The sequence below is a fragment of the Triturus cristatus genome, chromosome 10 (assembly GCF_964204655.1).
Source record: "Triturus cristatus chromosome 10, aTriCri1.1, whole genome shotgun sequence".
Lineage (NCBI taxonomy): Eukaryota > Metazoa > Chordata > Amphibia > Caudata > Salamandridae > Triturus > Triturus cristatus.
In genome coordinates, this window is record NC_140593.1 from 1059132463 (window position 1) to 1059146555 (window position 14093).

Below are 14093 nucleotides of genomic sequence, written 5' to 3' on the forward strand. Positions count from 1 at the left end.
AACAGAAAACATTACCGCTGTGCATCAGTTGAGTGGAGTAGGCAACTAGGCCAAATGGGAAAAGTTATTTGTTGCTGCCGTGTTGTTGTCCATTAGGGTAAACTGATGCCTTTAATGCAAAGTCCACAAACGATTCACAAACACATTTACTGAGTATGCCGGCATGACACCCGCTTCTGGGACATCACCAGAGCTAGAGAGGAGCATCGCATCCGTGCCTTTAATGGAAGCCTTTGTATCTCTGCTCGATAAATTGTGTCTGGCGTGAGGTTAAATAGACCCACCCACTCCCCAGGCTCCCCGGCTGAAAGCAGATCTTCGTCATTAGGCTCCAGGGTACGCTCAATTGCCTTTTCTGCTGTACCTGCATTGTTCCCTAAATGGGCAATTCTGCCATATATTGTAAACATATCAATAGAATCTGCTTTCTGAGGCCCATCTCGGCCCCGCAGAGGTCAGTGCGCTCCGATTATGAATTGCCATTGCACTCTGTTGCCATGGGCTGCTTGAGCACTCAACAACGGAAAGTGTATTTCATGGGAAATAAAAGCAATGTTTATGGGAGCCATCTCCAGAAGAAGGCTCGGAGAGGAAGCACACAATAGAAAATGTACGTGGAGCTATCCTGAGATTGTCTGGTTTGTTTTAAATGACATTACAATTGTGTTTAGAAAGGTGACATACACTTCGATCCCTGAAACAGTCTGATTAAAAAAAAAAAATGTAGTGCTTAGCAATCTCTTTCCACATTGTGTCCTTCTGTCATTTATCCAGGTCCACCTCTGAGAACAGTTGCCGACCCTTAGGGTGCGCTTAGGAAGCCGGCTGATTGCGTTATAACTGCCATTAGGGCGCAGGTAAACTGTGCGTCAATGTAGTCGCCACATTTGGCGGTCAGCGGCACAGGTGCCCTGCCCCCTCACTTCCTGTGCTACCATCCGCCACAGTGCACATGCCTGGCAGTCAAGCAGGCTAACCGTCTCAACAGCGCCTTGAGACCCTCACGGGTGAGTAGCTGCGCTTTACCAACCCCGATTGATTGATTGAATGGAACAACCCCATCTAGGATGGATCTTGCTGCCTCCACCTGCTTTGCTTTCCAGAATGTATCTATGCTTAAGGGAGAAAACCCACTGAGCACCGTGGGCAGCGTCAGTCCTCTCTATTCCTTTCTTTGCAGATACTCCACACTGAATGACCTCCCCTGCCCCCCTTACTGTTATAAAAGGGTAATTAAGAGCCACTCAGTCTGACACCAACTATCTGTAGTGCTCTTAACTGTGTGCTTTACATATTATTGCTGCCCACCCTGCCGTTAATGGAAATGTTAATAACTGGAGCCAGGTTGTTGTGACAGATGCTCGGGCTCATTACCAGAAATTCTTATTTACCGCTCCATTAAACGACAGAATCTCACCCAAAAACAGAAAAAAAACAATTCAATCAAAACTAACTGGTTGAATTTCAAGAGCCACATTAATAATCCGAAGCATAAATAAAGGTAATGATTTTTGCACCGCGCAGTGGCAGGTCGATTGCAGGACCGCGGTTATATGGCTGAATGCGAGAGTCAAATATGGGCAGACATTGTTCCAAGCCCATACGGCGGCACTCATGCATTTACTTGTAAGTATCTTTCAATAAACATGACGGATAGAGGTGCAAGGAGGGCAGGAGCAAACAGCTCCAGCTCTGGAGCGAATATCAATCCTCCAGCGGAATTGGTACTTTGCCTTTCCGAAGGGTGCAGTAGTGGTAGAGACGCGTGTTTGAGAGGAAGGAAGAAGCAAAGCTGGGAAAAACACGACAGAGAAGCTGACAGGGCATGGTAAAAGTTAGAGTAAGGAACAAAGAGTGACCCGGAAGAGAACACTGAAGGCAGAGCTGCCTGTTTGAAGGAAGTCTCAGTACTGCCGCCTTATGGCCATGAATTACCACTGGGTGACCGTGGCCACCAGATGTGTCAATCTTCTACTGAAGAAAGAAATCACTAATGAATGTATTTTGCTTTCAAATACTGATGTAAACATTCAAAGCTACTTTCTTTACCCAACCTTCCTTTGAATTATATTTAACAGCACAAGTGTTGACTCATGAAACTGAAGGCTAGACTGCTGTGTTTGAGAACCATGCCTGGAGCACGTTCTTTTCAACCTATGTTGGAAGGGCCCCATCCTACACAATCGACTCTGGAAAATTAGCAAAAATGACATCATGCACTGTTTTCATTCAACCGCGTACCAAAATGTTGGCCAATATGTATTTCTCTTTTAAACTCTCTTTTTAGGTCTGGTGCTTGGTGCCTTTACTAAACTTTTATATACAGTATACACTTAACCAGTCCTCTTCCCCATTGGCCTATAATTGTGTCATTCACATTTCTCTTCCACCCACTACTGCATACAGCGTGGGGTAGTGGCCCACTGGCTAACTTCACTCATAGTGACACCATTCTGCACTTTCACAAAGAACACATTCATTCATGCACAAAGCAGTTCACTTATGTGCCAAAGACTATTATAGCAATATGTGCTTCTTGAGAACAAAAACGTGTTTCTTTTTTTTAGATTTATGAAGGCCAAGCAGCGTCTCCTACAATAAAGTTTTGCAAAAAACATGACAAAACAAGTATTGGCAAAACCAAATGGCTGGCAGCAAATGCCAGACCTCCTGGCTTTGCCAAAGCTTGTTTGAAAACTGGAGATGGTTTTATGTCGATGATTAGTCCTAGATAACGAGTAGGAACCAAGCACACAAATCTGTGATGAGCTAAATGCATGCTTACTTCTGAAAGATCAGCAGCCAGAGAGGGTTTCAAGCATAAGAAAGTACTTCAAATGTAGTCTCTCTACCCACGCACCTTGAGGTGTCAACCCGAAAATATAATTTGATGGGTGATCTCCTCCTAGCTAATATGCAGGGCACATTTTGCCTAACAGCGGCTGTTGCCTGTTTCACAGCCCAATTTTCTGAAAAACAAGATGCTTTTCAATCTCATAAGACAGGAGGATGAGGGAAAATATATCTCTCTTTTTGGCGCAGTTCTTATAACCACAAAATTTGAACATGGGCCTGTGAGTAGAAATGAATAAGTGTATAATGTAATCTGACAGCCCAACATTATCTCAGATGTGGTGAAGGGATGGTGCACAGAGCTTAATTTGAGCTGGCGATTTCCGTTGCTCAGTACCAGCACTTAATTGTCAACACTGGCACGTATGACAGCTGCCACATGGTGGGGCTGTTTGTATAATTTAAAGATAAGCAGAACAACAGTCAGTTATTATTTCACAATGCATTTAAAACAACTAATATTTGCTGCCAAGCCATTCTTATAGCTTTTGGACCTTGAACAGTCCAAATTGTCAAACTTGTAGCAGTGCGATGGTTAGTAGTTGTGAAGGTACTGTCATTGGCAGCGATGGAATTGGCAACGGTTGGTGCAAGCTGTGGAGGGAACCTGAGAAGGGCCTGGCACTTATATTTTTTACAAATTAAGCACTGATGGTGCATTGATAACAAAACTACCATCCATTCACAATTTTAGGCGTCACATTCTGGTTTGCAAAAATGTCTTATTTCCTTGACCTACTGCTGTTCACCCTGCAACTTGAAGACATTGCTCAAGGTAGATGCTACGGGGACCCATTCTATATGGCTCAAATAAGCCTATGATTTCTTTTTAATCTCCAGACATGAAGACTCAAGGATTCCAAGTGTGAGTAGAGAAGCAATCTTTTGTGCTGCAAAAGGAGTGAAATCTTTTATGGAGATACGAACGATCAAGTCTATCTCACTAGAAAGAATGCGAAACCCATGGGGCTTTAGCTTTCAAAGCACTCTAAGCAGAACAGGTAAGCTTGGTAAAGGCTATCGAAGAAGGAAATTGCAGTCCTTGAGGACTGCATCTCTCTGTGAAAACATCAGCTGCAGCTCCTCCGCTATGGCGGTGGAGCATCGGCCCCTCTGCCAGCAGCCTCAAAAGTTGAGAAATTAAACAATATTATCGTTTTATTTTTCAACTTCTAAGTGCTGAGTCTTGGGTGCTGGGCTACTGCGGGGACTGTCACGGAGGGGGAGTGGTGGGCACTTCTATGAGGGCGCATGTCTGTGTGGTCGGCCATCTTAGGATGGTCAAACCAACATGCGCACTGAGCGGTCTCTAACCCAAGCTGCGTTGCTGGGTTGGAGACAGCAGGCACAGGCTTTCAGGCTCTCTCAGAGAATACATCGAAGCCGCTCAGGTCAATCCTGATGCTGCTCTCATGCATGAGAGCAGCATCAGGTTTGGTTGTAGGGGAGCTTGTCCTACAGTCAGGAGCAGAAGAATGGTGATGCGGCGGGCAGCAGGTAATTTCTTTTTATGTATATTCGTCCCTGCCCCAACACTCTGCCCTGACACCAGCCTCTACTGGAAAACACCATCAATGAAAGCCACACTTTGGGTTTGTAATGGCGGAAAAATGGTCAGCGGGTGGAGCTTTCAAGCTGCAAAAGATCTGTTCCAGCACTATGGTGAAGTTTTAACTCATGGTTTACCGACGTCCCTATGCTCAGAACATCTACTTGAGCATTGTGTACGTCTACTGTATAAGCTCCTGACACACCAATAACTTTGTCTACGGTTCAAACACCACAGGTTCAAAGCAAAACATTTATGAGCTCACCCACTTTTCTGTACGCAACAGTGCGCTGTTGTAGTTTGAGTGTCAGGATTCACACCCATCGGCCTTGCCCTATGGGAAATAATGCTGACAACACTAATCATGTGGCCCTTAACTTCAGGATCTTTAAACCCCCACTCTAGTCTATTCTGCATTGTAGAGACCAATGATTAAGTTGTGGATCAGTTGAAGATTCTAATTAGGATGCCATGTCACAATGGTCACTTTGGTAAGTCTGCTAAAGATTGCCCTTCTTGCAGCAAGTTCTACATGCTCCTTCTGCAGTGGGAATTTTTTACATGGGTTGCCAACTTCAGACGGTTGGATAATCTTGCAAGGGATTTGGTTCACTGGATCCTTATGAAGTGCCCGATCAGCCGGATGCTTTGCATTAGAAAATAGAAACTTTAAAATAGTGGGTACAAAATGTAGTAAGTAAAAAGTTGTGCAATTAAAAACTACGGTACAGATGTTTTACCACTGATTAATACTGCTGCATTCACAATTTGACACTAAAACATGGCCACCAATTTCTAGATGGAGGTGCCTATGTCGGAACGAGTTGTTTAGGGTGAAATCCAGATTTATGTGCAGATCATTGGGGATGTGGAGAGACAGGTCTGAAAACAGGAGCAAGGAAAAAAAGGTGACAAAAGTAAAGCACGTAGGTCGGGAGACATCAGGGGGTTACCCTAGTGAGAGAAGTAATCCATAAAGCCGGGGTATGGTTATTCCCTCTTTACAAGCGAAGAGAGGCAAAATGTGTGACATTGAAAGTGAAATGCAAGAAGATATTTAAGGTATTTATGTCAATACAGACATAGGAAACAATAATTAACACAATTGTTTGTGCAAAATTCTAGTTGGGCACTTTTTTTTTTTACACACAATCCTGCTCGACAGTGAAGATACCAGAATTCACCAAACCCCAACCAACATCCTCAAACATAAAATTGCCACCTGCCTGCCGACTGGATGAAACAGGGGCATCATCTCTAGACTGTAGGCTATGTTTGCCATGATGTATCGGTACAAAAGGGGGTGGTGATGGACGGAGCATCAGAACCAATCAAACACTCACACCCAGTCAAGAGATCTGGGTTTGATCCATCACCGTTCTTTAGCCCACTCTGCCACCCCAGTTCAGACATGGCCATATGCAAATCAGTCTGACCCTGTGCCTCATGGGAACAGTCCAGCCCGAACTGCCAAGCCATGTCTTCCCTGGACCGGAAACAAGCTTCCTGGGACCGGTTTCTGGCATTTCAGCCGTCTTCAGCCAGGCTTGCTTGAATCCAGTGGCAAAGTGAGCAAGGGACTCACGTCTGAGAATACCCTGCCAACTTATGGCGAACAAAGCGGCACAAAAGCGGGTGGTGATGGACGGAGCATCAGAACCAATCAAACACTCACACCCAGTCAACAGATCTGGGTTTGATCCATCACCGCTCTTTAGCCCACTCTGCCGCCCCAGTTCAGACATGGCCATATGCAAATCAGTCTGACCCTGTGCCTCATGGGAACAGTCCAGCCCGAACTGCCCTTGCTCACTTTGCCACTGGATTCAAGCAAGCCTGGCTGAAGACGGCTGAAATGCCAGAAACCAGTCCCAGGAAGCTTCTTTCCAGTCCAGGGAAGACATTGCTTGGCAGTTCGGGCTGGACTGTTCCCATGAGGCACAGGGTCAGACTGATTTGCATATGGCCATGTCTGAACTGGGGTGGCAGAGTGGGCTAAAGAACGGTGATGGATTAAACCCAGATCAGTTGACTGGGGGTGAGTGCTTGCAGTGTTCAACACTCCGTCCATCATTTCCTTTGGTTTTTGCTTTGTTCGCCATAAGTTAGCAGTGTATGCTCAGACGTGAGTCCCTTGCTCACTTTGCCACTGGATACAAGCAAGCCTGGCTGAAGACGGCTGAAATGCCAGTAACCGGTCCTAGGAAGCTTGTTTCCGGTCCAGGGAAGACATGGCTTGGCAGTTCGGGCTGGACTGTTCAAATGAGGCACAGGGTCAGACTGATTTGCATATGGCCATGTCTGAACTGGGGTGGCAGAGTGGGCTAAAGAACGGTGATGGATTAAACCCAGATCAGTTGACTGGGGGTGAGTGCTTGCAGTGTTCAACACTCCGTCCATCATTTCCTTTGGTTTTTGCTTTGTTCGCCATAAGTTGGCAGGGTATGCTCAGACGTGAGTCCCTTGCTCACTTTGCCACTGGATACAAGCAAGCCTGGCTGAAGACGGCTGAAATGCCAGAAACCGGTCCTAGGAAGCTTGTTTCCGGTCCAGGGAAGACATGGCTTGGCAGTTCGGGCTGGACTGTTCCCATGAGCCACAGGGTCAGACTGATTTGCATATGGCCATGTCTGAACTGGGGTGGCAGAGTGGGCTAAAGAACGGTGATAGATTAAACCCAGATCAGTTGACTGGGGGTGAGTGCTTGCAGTGTTCAACACTCCGTCCATCATTTCCTTTGGTTTTTGCTTTGTTCGCCATAAGTTGGCAGGGTATGCTCAGACGTGAGTCCCTTGCTCACTTTGCCACTGGATACAAGCAAGCCTGGCTGAAGACGGCTGAAATGCCAGAAACCGGTCCTAGGAAGCTTGTTTCCGGTCCAGGGAAGACATGGCTTGGCAGGTTGGGCTGGACAGTTCCCATGAGGCACAGGGTCAGACTGATTTGCATATGGCCATGTCTGAACTGGGGTGGCAGAGTGGGCTAAAGAACGGTGATGGATTAAACCCAGATCAGTTGACTGGGGGTGAGTGCTTGCAGTGTTCAACACTCCGTCCATCATTTCCTTTGGTTTTTGCTTTGTTCGCCATAAGTTGGCAGGGTATGCTCAGACGTGAGTCCCTTGCTCACTTTGCCACTGGATACAAGCAAGCCTGGCTGAAGATGGCTGAAATGCCAGAAACTGGTCCTAGGAAGCTTGGTGCCGGTCCAGGGAAGACATGGCTTGGCAGTTCGGGCTGGACTGTTCCCATGAGGCACAGGGTCAGACTGATTTGCATATAGCCATGTCTGAACTGGGGTGGCAGAGTGGGCTAAAGAACGGTGATGGATTAAACCCAGATCAGTTGACTGGGGGTGAGTGCTTGCAGTGTTCAACACTCCGTCCATCATTTCCTTTGGTTTTTGCCTTACGAGGAAAGCCTCTGCACCAGTGAGGCCAACATTGCTCTAGTGAAGTTGATGCATGGAGATTTCGCGAGAGAGAATCCTTCTATATCCAGAGAAACATCCAACTTGCATAAAAGATTACACTGGCATTACTTGTGATCCATGGTCAATTTGATTCACTCTGATTGAATTATCTGATTGTCCAGCCAAAGGAACGCATGCAAGAGTTGCCTGTAGAGTTGGGTCTTTACAACTCCAGTCACTTTTGTAAACACAATAAGGACCACTGTGAGGGTGGAAGGTAGCAAAGTAACCCAAACTGAAAATGCTCTCCACACAATAGATATCTAAGGAACTGCTGGTGGTATTTTTGAATAGGAATCGCTCTAAAGACACAATGCAGGTTTGATACTTCGGAGTGTGCATAATCTGGGTGAAGGTGCCAACTTTGAACTTCTGTGTTTTGAGGAACTGGTTTAGAATTAGAGGTGTACAATAAGCCACATACATCCTCCCTTTTTCTGAGTAGCATTATTTTCCTTTAGGGACGATGGAGCCCCTTCCACATTGTCTTCGCTCTACAGAGAGAGAAATGAATTCATTGAGATGCCCATGCGGTATGAGAAGTCAGAAATAAGTTCGGGGCATCCAAGAGATTTATAGGTTGTGTCTCTATGTGACAATTTATAGAACCCACTGGTGCAAGGATAGTCTCAATACATCTCAACAGGAACTTGACATTGGACTGCTCTACACTGGAGGGTTGCGTTACTTGGTGATTAAAGTGATCATTTAGACCCTGGTGGACGGTCATTGGGTCTGTTAGGGGGGTGGAAACCATGGCCTATGTGACCCAGGCAGAGGGTCTTCCACCCTATTTGGGGAAACCAGCGAGCCGGACAGGGGTTTCCATGCTGTAAAGTAACTGTCATGACTCCCTTCCCAGAACTAAATGTTGCCTAGCTGGCGTCATTTTAAAGTCCCTCTATGCAAATGTGTTTAAGAGAAAATAAACTCAGTAAGAAGAAGTCTGTTCTCTCTTAACGAAAAATAAATGGCCTTGTTGCGCCTAGGGGTGTTATGTCTTGAGCCTAGCAAATGTGTGGGGACCTGAGCCTGAACCTCTTCTCAGACAGACGATTTTATTTAACTGAACTGCCAGTGAATTCTAAACGGCATGTCTTTCAAGGTAGCCTTGAGGTTCCCAAAATAACTGAAGGACCTCGTCAAAGCAGGTTTCCGATTGGCTGTGCTAGTCATAGTGTCCAGGGTGTCCAGCCTGGTGCCTCGCTTTGACTGAAGGCTTGTGGACCATCTTTCAGTATTCGTGAGGGTGACACATGTATGTAATCCTGCAAGTAACGTCTTGCCAGGTCGACACCATCCCGCCTGATTATATAATGTGATGCCTGATGTACTAAATGGTTCAATTTCCATTTTATACTTTTTTTACGTTTGATGTACGTTAGTTATTCACTGCTAGAGGAGGGTCTTCATTAAACTGGTCCTTTTCATTGAAAAACTATTACTTATGATTCCCTAACATCTCAAGTAACTTGTATACTAGAGTGATAGAAACTTTAGGGGGCGTTATGTCACAACGATAGCAGCATTAGCCGATACAATTTGACCCTCAAAGGTCTACAACAAATTGACACTCAAAATATAATGTTGCAAACTACACAAAAGTACAAAACATAAGTCTAAATATGAAATTTGGCATAGTTGCTTCCTCTCATACAAGCTTTCCTTCAATTCTCTACAAAAATGTCACAAAACAAATAATCAAAATTATTGGTTTACGAAAACAACAACCCATATACCCACTTATTTTGTAAGTTGGTCGAAAAAACAGAGAAATGATCAGGGTGCTAAAAGCAATATGCTAGAGTGGCTTGAAGAATGGGTAAAGAGACTGACCATGGAAGAAAATAAAAAGCCCGTCAGGTCAGGTGGAGAAAGGCCCAAGAGCCAGAGCTTCAGGTGAGGCCTGTGGTCCGGTCTTGGGTAAGGTTGCAACCTGTCCGGTATTTTCTGGTCGATATATTAAAGCCAAGACAGGTATAAATATATTTTAAATATCAGGAAAGCGATTCAAATCCAGAATTTTATGTCTTAAATATAACTTAAAGAAATTAATGGAAGACGAAAACATATCAAAATATTGTTCTAGATCTGTTTTTAAAGCAGAGTCAGAATTACTGTGCTAAAATGATTTTATAGTAACTGTGAATAGAGCATCAGCTCCTGTCCCTTCAAGAAGCATAAAGACAGAAAAATGGCAGATATTGTTCTCTGAGAAGGTGGGCACCGGCATAGGAGCCAGGTTCACCAAATTATTGGTGGGGCCCCACTGATATGTCCACTTCCATGAGGATGTGAGATGGCGAGTGTGCCCTGCAGGATGCCTTACTCACAAGCTATGTGGTCCATGGAAAAGATCCAGGAACAAGAGTGATCAACCTAACTGAAGACCAATAAATAAGCAACGTATATATTAATTGTATGCAACAACAGGCCGCTATTGCTGGATGCCCACGCTTGCAATCCGTAGATCCAGACTGCAGGGACCAACTCCTAATAATAATAGGAGAGGGGAAAATGAAAGTATTGTATTGTATTGTAACTGGATTTATATAGCACTTACGACCCCTGATGAGGCATCAAATCGCTTTTTCGGCGAGTAGCACGCTACTTCGTAACCCATAAAGGATTAGTGTTGAATAAGAATAGTGAAGAAACGCGTTACTTACCTGTAACGGCAGTTATCCAGTATTGGTGTCTTTCATAGATTCACATGCCTGAATCATTCCCCGTCGTCGAGACGGGAGCCTCCGGTACATAGAAAAGTAATGTCCTATAGACATACATAGAGAAAACTAGGCCTAAGGGCCTCCCCTTAGTAGCCTATCCTTTTCCTTATGTAAAAAGGACCAAACTCTTAGAGCCAGCCAATCAGCTATCACCTCCCTCTAGAACCTTCCTGACAGGAGCCTCAGTCCCTCAGATTTTCGTACGCACCAAGCTAGGTAGGCGTAATACAGTTAGAGAGAGACGTGAGTCCTTCCAGGGGAGGCGGGAGGGTTGCATGTGAATCTATGAAAGACACCAATACTGGATAACTGCCGTTACAGGTAAGTAACGCGTTTCTTATCCAGTATTAGGGGTGTCTTTCATAGATTCACATGCCTGAATCAGAGTAGTCAGCAATACATTATGCACATTACTGATGTAATCATGCCATATAGTCATTTTAGATAATACACATATTACCATGCGACTTTGAAACATTGGCATACATCAATATATCATAGCAGCAAGAGATGTGCATACCAGGATGGCGGGATGTTGGAAGGCTCACCTCACTGGAATAGATGGCGAAGTACCGCCTGGCCCACTGCTGCATCCTTCAGAAGTTCAGCATCCAGGCAGTAGTGTCTGGAGAAGGTGTGCGGTGACTTCCACGTCGCCGCTCTACAAATGTCCAAAATCGGCACTCCAGCGAACAGCGCTGCTGATGTGGACATTGCTCTGGTGGAATGCGCTTCAACCTTAGCTCTCAAAGGCCGTCCGGCCCCGTCATGGCAGAATGCTATCGCTGAGGAGATCCACCTTGAGATGCTCTGTTTCGTTAGAGGCATACCCATCCTTGGCCTACTGTAGGCCACAAATAGCTGTGATGACTTCCTGAAGCTCTTTGTTTTGTCTATGTAAAATTTTAGACACCTTTTGAGGTCCAAGGAGTGTAGCGTCCTTTTTTCATGCGGCCGGTAGGGTTTGCAAAGAAGGAACGTAGAACCATCGGTTCATTAAGGTGAAAGTCTGAAGGCACTTTCGGGATGAACTTGGGATTTGTCCTCAGCACCACCCTGTCCTGTTTGAACTGCATGAAGGGTTCCTGAATGGATAGAGCCTGTAGCTCGCTTACTCTCCTGGCAGATGTTAGAGCGAGCAGCAGAGCCGTTTTCCATGAGATGTACTTGATGGATGCTCGATGAATGGGCTCAAAAGGGTGCTTCATGAGTTGGTTAAGGACTAAATTGAGGTGCCATGTCGGTGGGACCCCTCTAGGTCTTGGGAAGGATCTATATAGTCCCTTTAGGAACTGCTTGATAAGCCTATTGGACCAGAGAGACGGTCCTTTGTAAGTCCTGGTGAATCGTGAAATGGCCGGCAGATGCACCTTTATGGATGCGTGCGCCAATCCTGACTGTGTCAAGTGTAGTAGATATGGCAATATCTGTACGGGTGTGATATGGAGTGGTCTCAGGCCTTTCTCTAAACACCATGTGCAGAATCGTTTCCATTTTAGAGAGTACGTCTTGTTGGTACTGTCCGCTCTTGCTTTTGCCAGCACGTCCCTGCATTCCTGCGGGATGTTTAGATGACAGAACTCTCTGTGCTCAGGAGCCAGGCCGATAACCTGAGCGATTGCAGGTTCGGGTATTGCACCTGCCCGTTGGACATTGTCAGCAGGTTCGGGTGCTGCTTCAGATGAATCGGTGTCCTGATGGAGAGGCGATGAAGATCCGAGAACCAGTGCTGCCTCGGCCAGAACGGGGCAATTAGGATCAGGGTACAGGGCTCCGCCTTCATCTTCCTGAGAACCCTGGAAATCATCGGAAACGGTGGAAAAGCGTACGCAAATACACTGAACCAACCTATGGAAAAAGCATTTCCGAGTGACCTTGGTTGGGGACGCCAGCTTGCGTAGTTTGGGCATTTGGCGTTCTCCCTGGTGGCAAACAGGTCGATTCCTGGGACTCCCCATTCTGAGAATATGTGATCCAGCGTACTCTTGTCGAGCTCCCATTCGTGGGAGAGGGATTTCTGTCTGCTTAGGGCGTCCGCAATGGTGTTGTCCTTGCCCGGGACATAGTCCACCCTGAGCGTGATCCCCTGGAGTACAAGCCAGTTCCAGACCTTTTGCGATTCGCGTGATAGAGTGAGCGAACGCGTTCCTCCCTGTTTGTTGAGATAGTGCATCGTCGTGGTGTTGTCCGTTCTGACGAGCACCTGGGAGTTCTGGATGCGTGGTAAAAAGTCTTCTAGCGCCAGATACAGAGCCCTCAGTTCCAGAAGATTGATATGGAGTTGCTTCTCCTGATTCGTCCATTTGCCGCTTACTTGGAGGTCGTGTAGGACGGCTCCCCAGCCTTCCAGGGATGCATCGGTGGTGATCACCAGAGGTGCTGCTGGAAGTAGGAATGGCAGTCCTATAGACAAATTCTTGTGATTTTTCCACCATTCCAGGCTTTTGGATATTTGCGGTGTTATCTTCACAATGTCTTCGAAAGAACCTGTACTCTGTGTCCATTGGTTCGTGAGGGCTTCTTGCAATGGACGCACCCTAAGTCTGCAGTGAGGGATGAGGAGTATACAAGAAGACATCATTCCTAGGAGTGATTTGTAGGTTCGAACTCTTAGGGACTTCTTTGATGCCACAGCCGTGGCCAGAGATATTATTTTGTTTTTCCTTTCCTTTGAAGGAAATGCCCTTGCGCATTCCGTGTTCAAGGTCGCCCCGAGGAAGGTGATGTTTCTTGTTGGGGACATGCAGGATTTCTCGTGATTGAGAGTCAATCCTAGTTGTTGAAAAAGATTGGTGCAGGCGTTGGAGGATTCGGTCGCGCCTGCAGCTGAAGGTGCCTTTACCAGCCAGTCGTCGAGGTAGGGGAAGACTTGGTGACCCATTTGACGCAGGAAAGCTGCCACAGGTGAAAGGCACTTGGTGAAAATCCGCGGTGCGGATTTGAGGCCAAACGGTAGGACTTTGAATTGGTAGTGCTGTCCTGCCACCTCGAATCTCAGGAATTTTCTGTGCCCCTTGAGAATCGGGATGTGGTAGTAGGCATCCTGGAGATCCAAAGATGTCATAAAATCTCCTTTTTCTAGAATGCCTAGTATTTCTTGGATCGTCACCATCCTGAAAGACTGACTCTTCAGGAAAGAGTTGAGTGCCCTGAGGTCTAGTATGGGCCTCCACTTTTTCTCCTTCTTGCGTATAAGAAAGAAGCGGGAATAGAATCCTTTCCCTCTTTGAGACGATGGAACTCGCTCGATCGCTCCTTTCTTCAACATCGCAGATATTTCTTGGAGCAGCAGTCGTAGGTATTTGTGCGGAAGCCTGCGGGGAGGGGTTGCAGGTGGGATGGTGGTGAATTCCAGGGAATGGCCGAATCTTATTAATTGGAGTACCCAGCGATCTGTGGTGATGAGATGCCAATTTTCTAGGAAATGGGTCAATTTTCCTCCAATCTTTAATGAGGGATATAGTTGCTGGACTGGCTGGAGTAATTGGTCA

At 46.1% G+C, this 14093-nt stretch overlaps 1 protein-coding gene across 2 annotated transcripts in view; it reads right to left on the reverse strand.

The window, feature by feature from the left end:
* Positions 1 to 14093, reverse strand: part of SDK1 (sidekick cell adhesion molecule 1) — a 2285003-nt gene that overhangs the window by 180069 nt on the left and 2090841 nt on the right. The window lies entirely within an intron of this gene.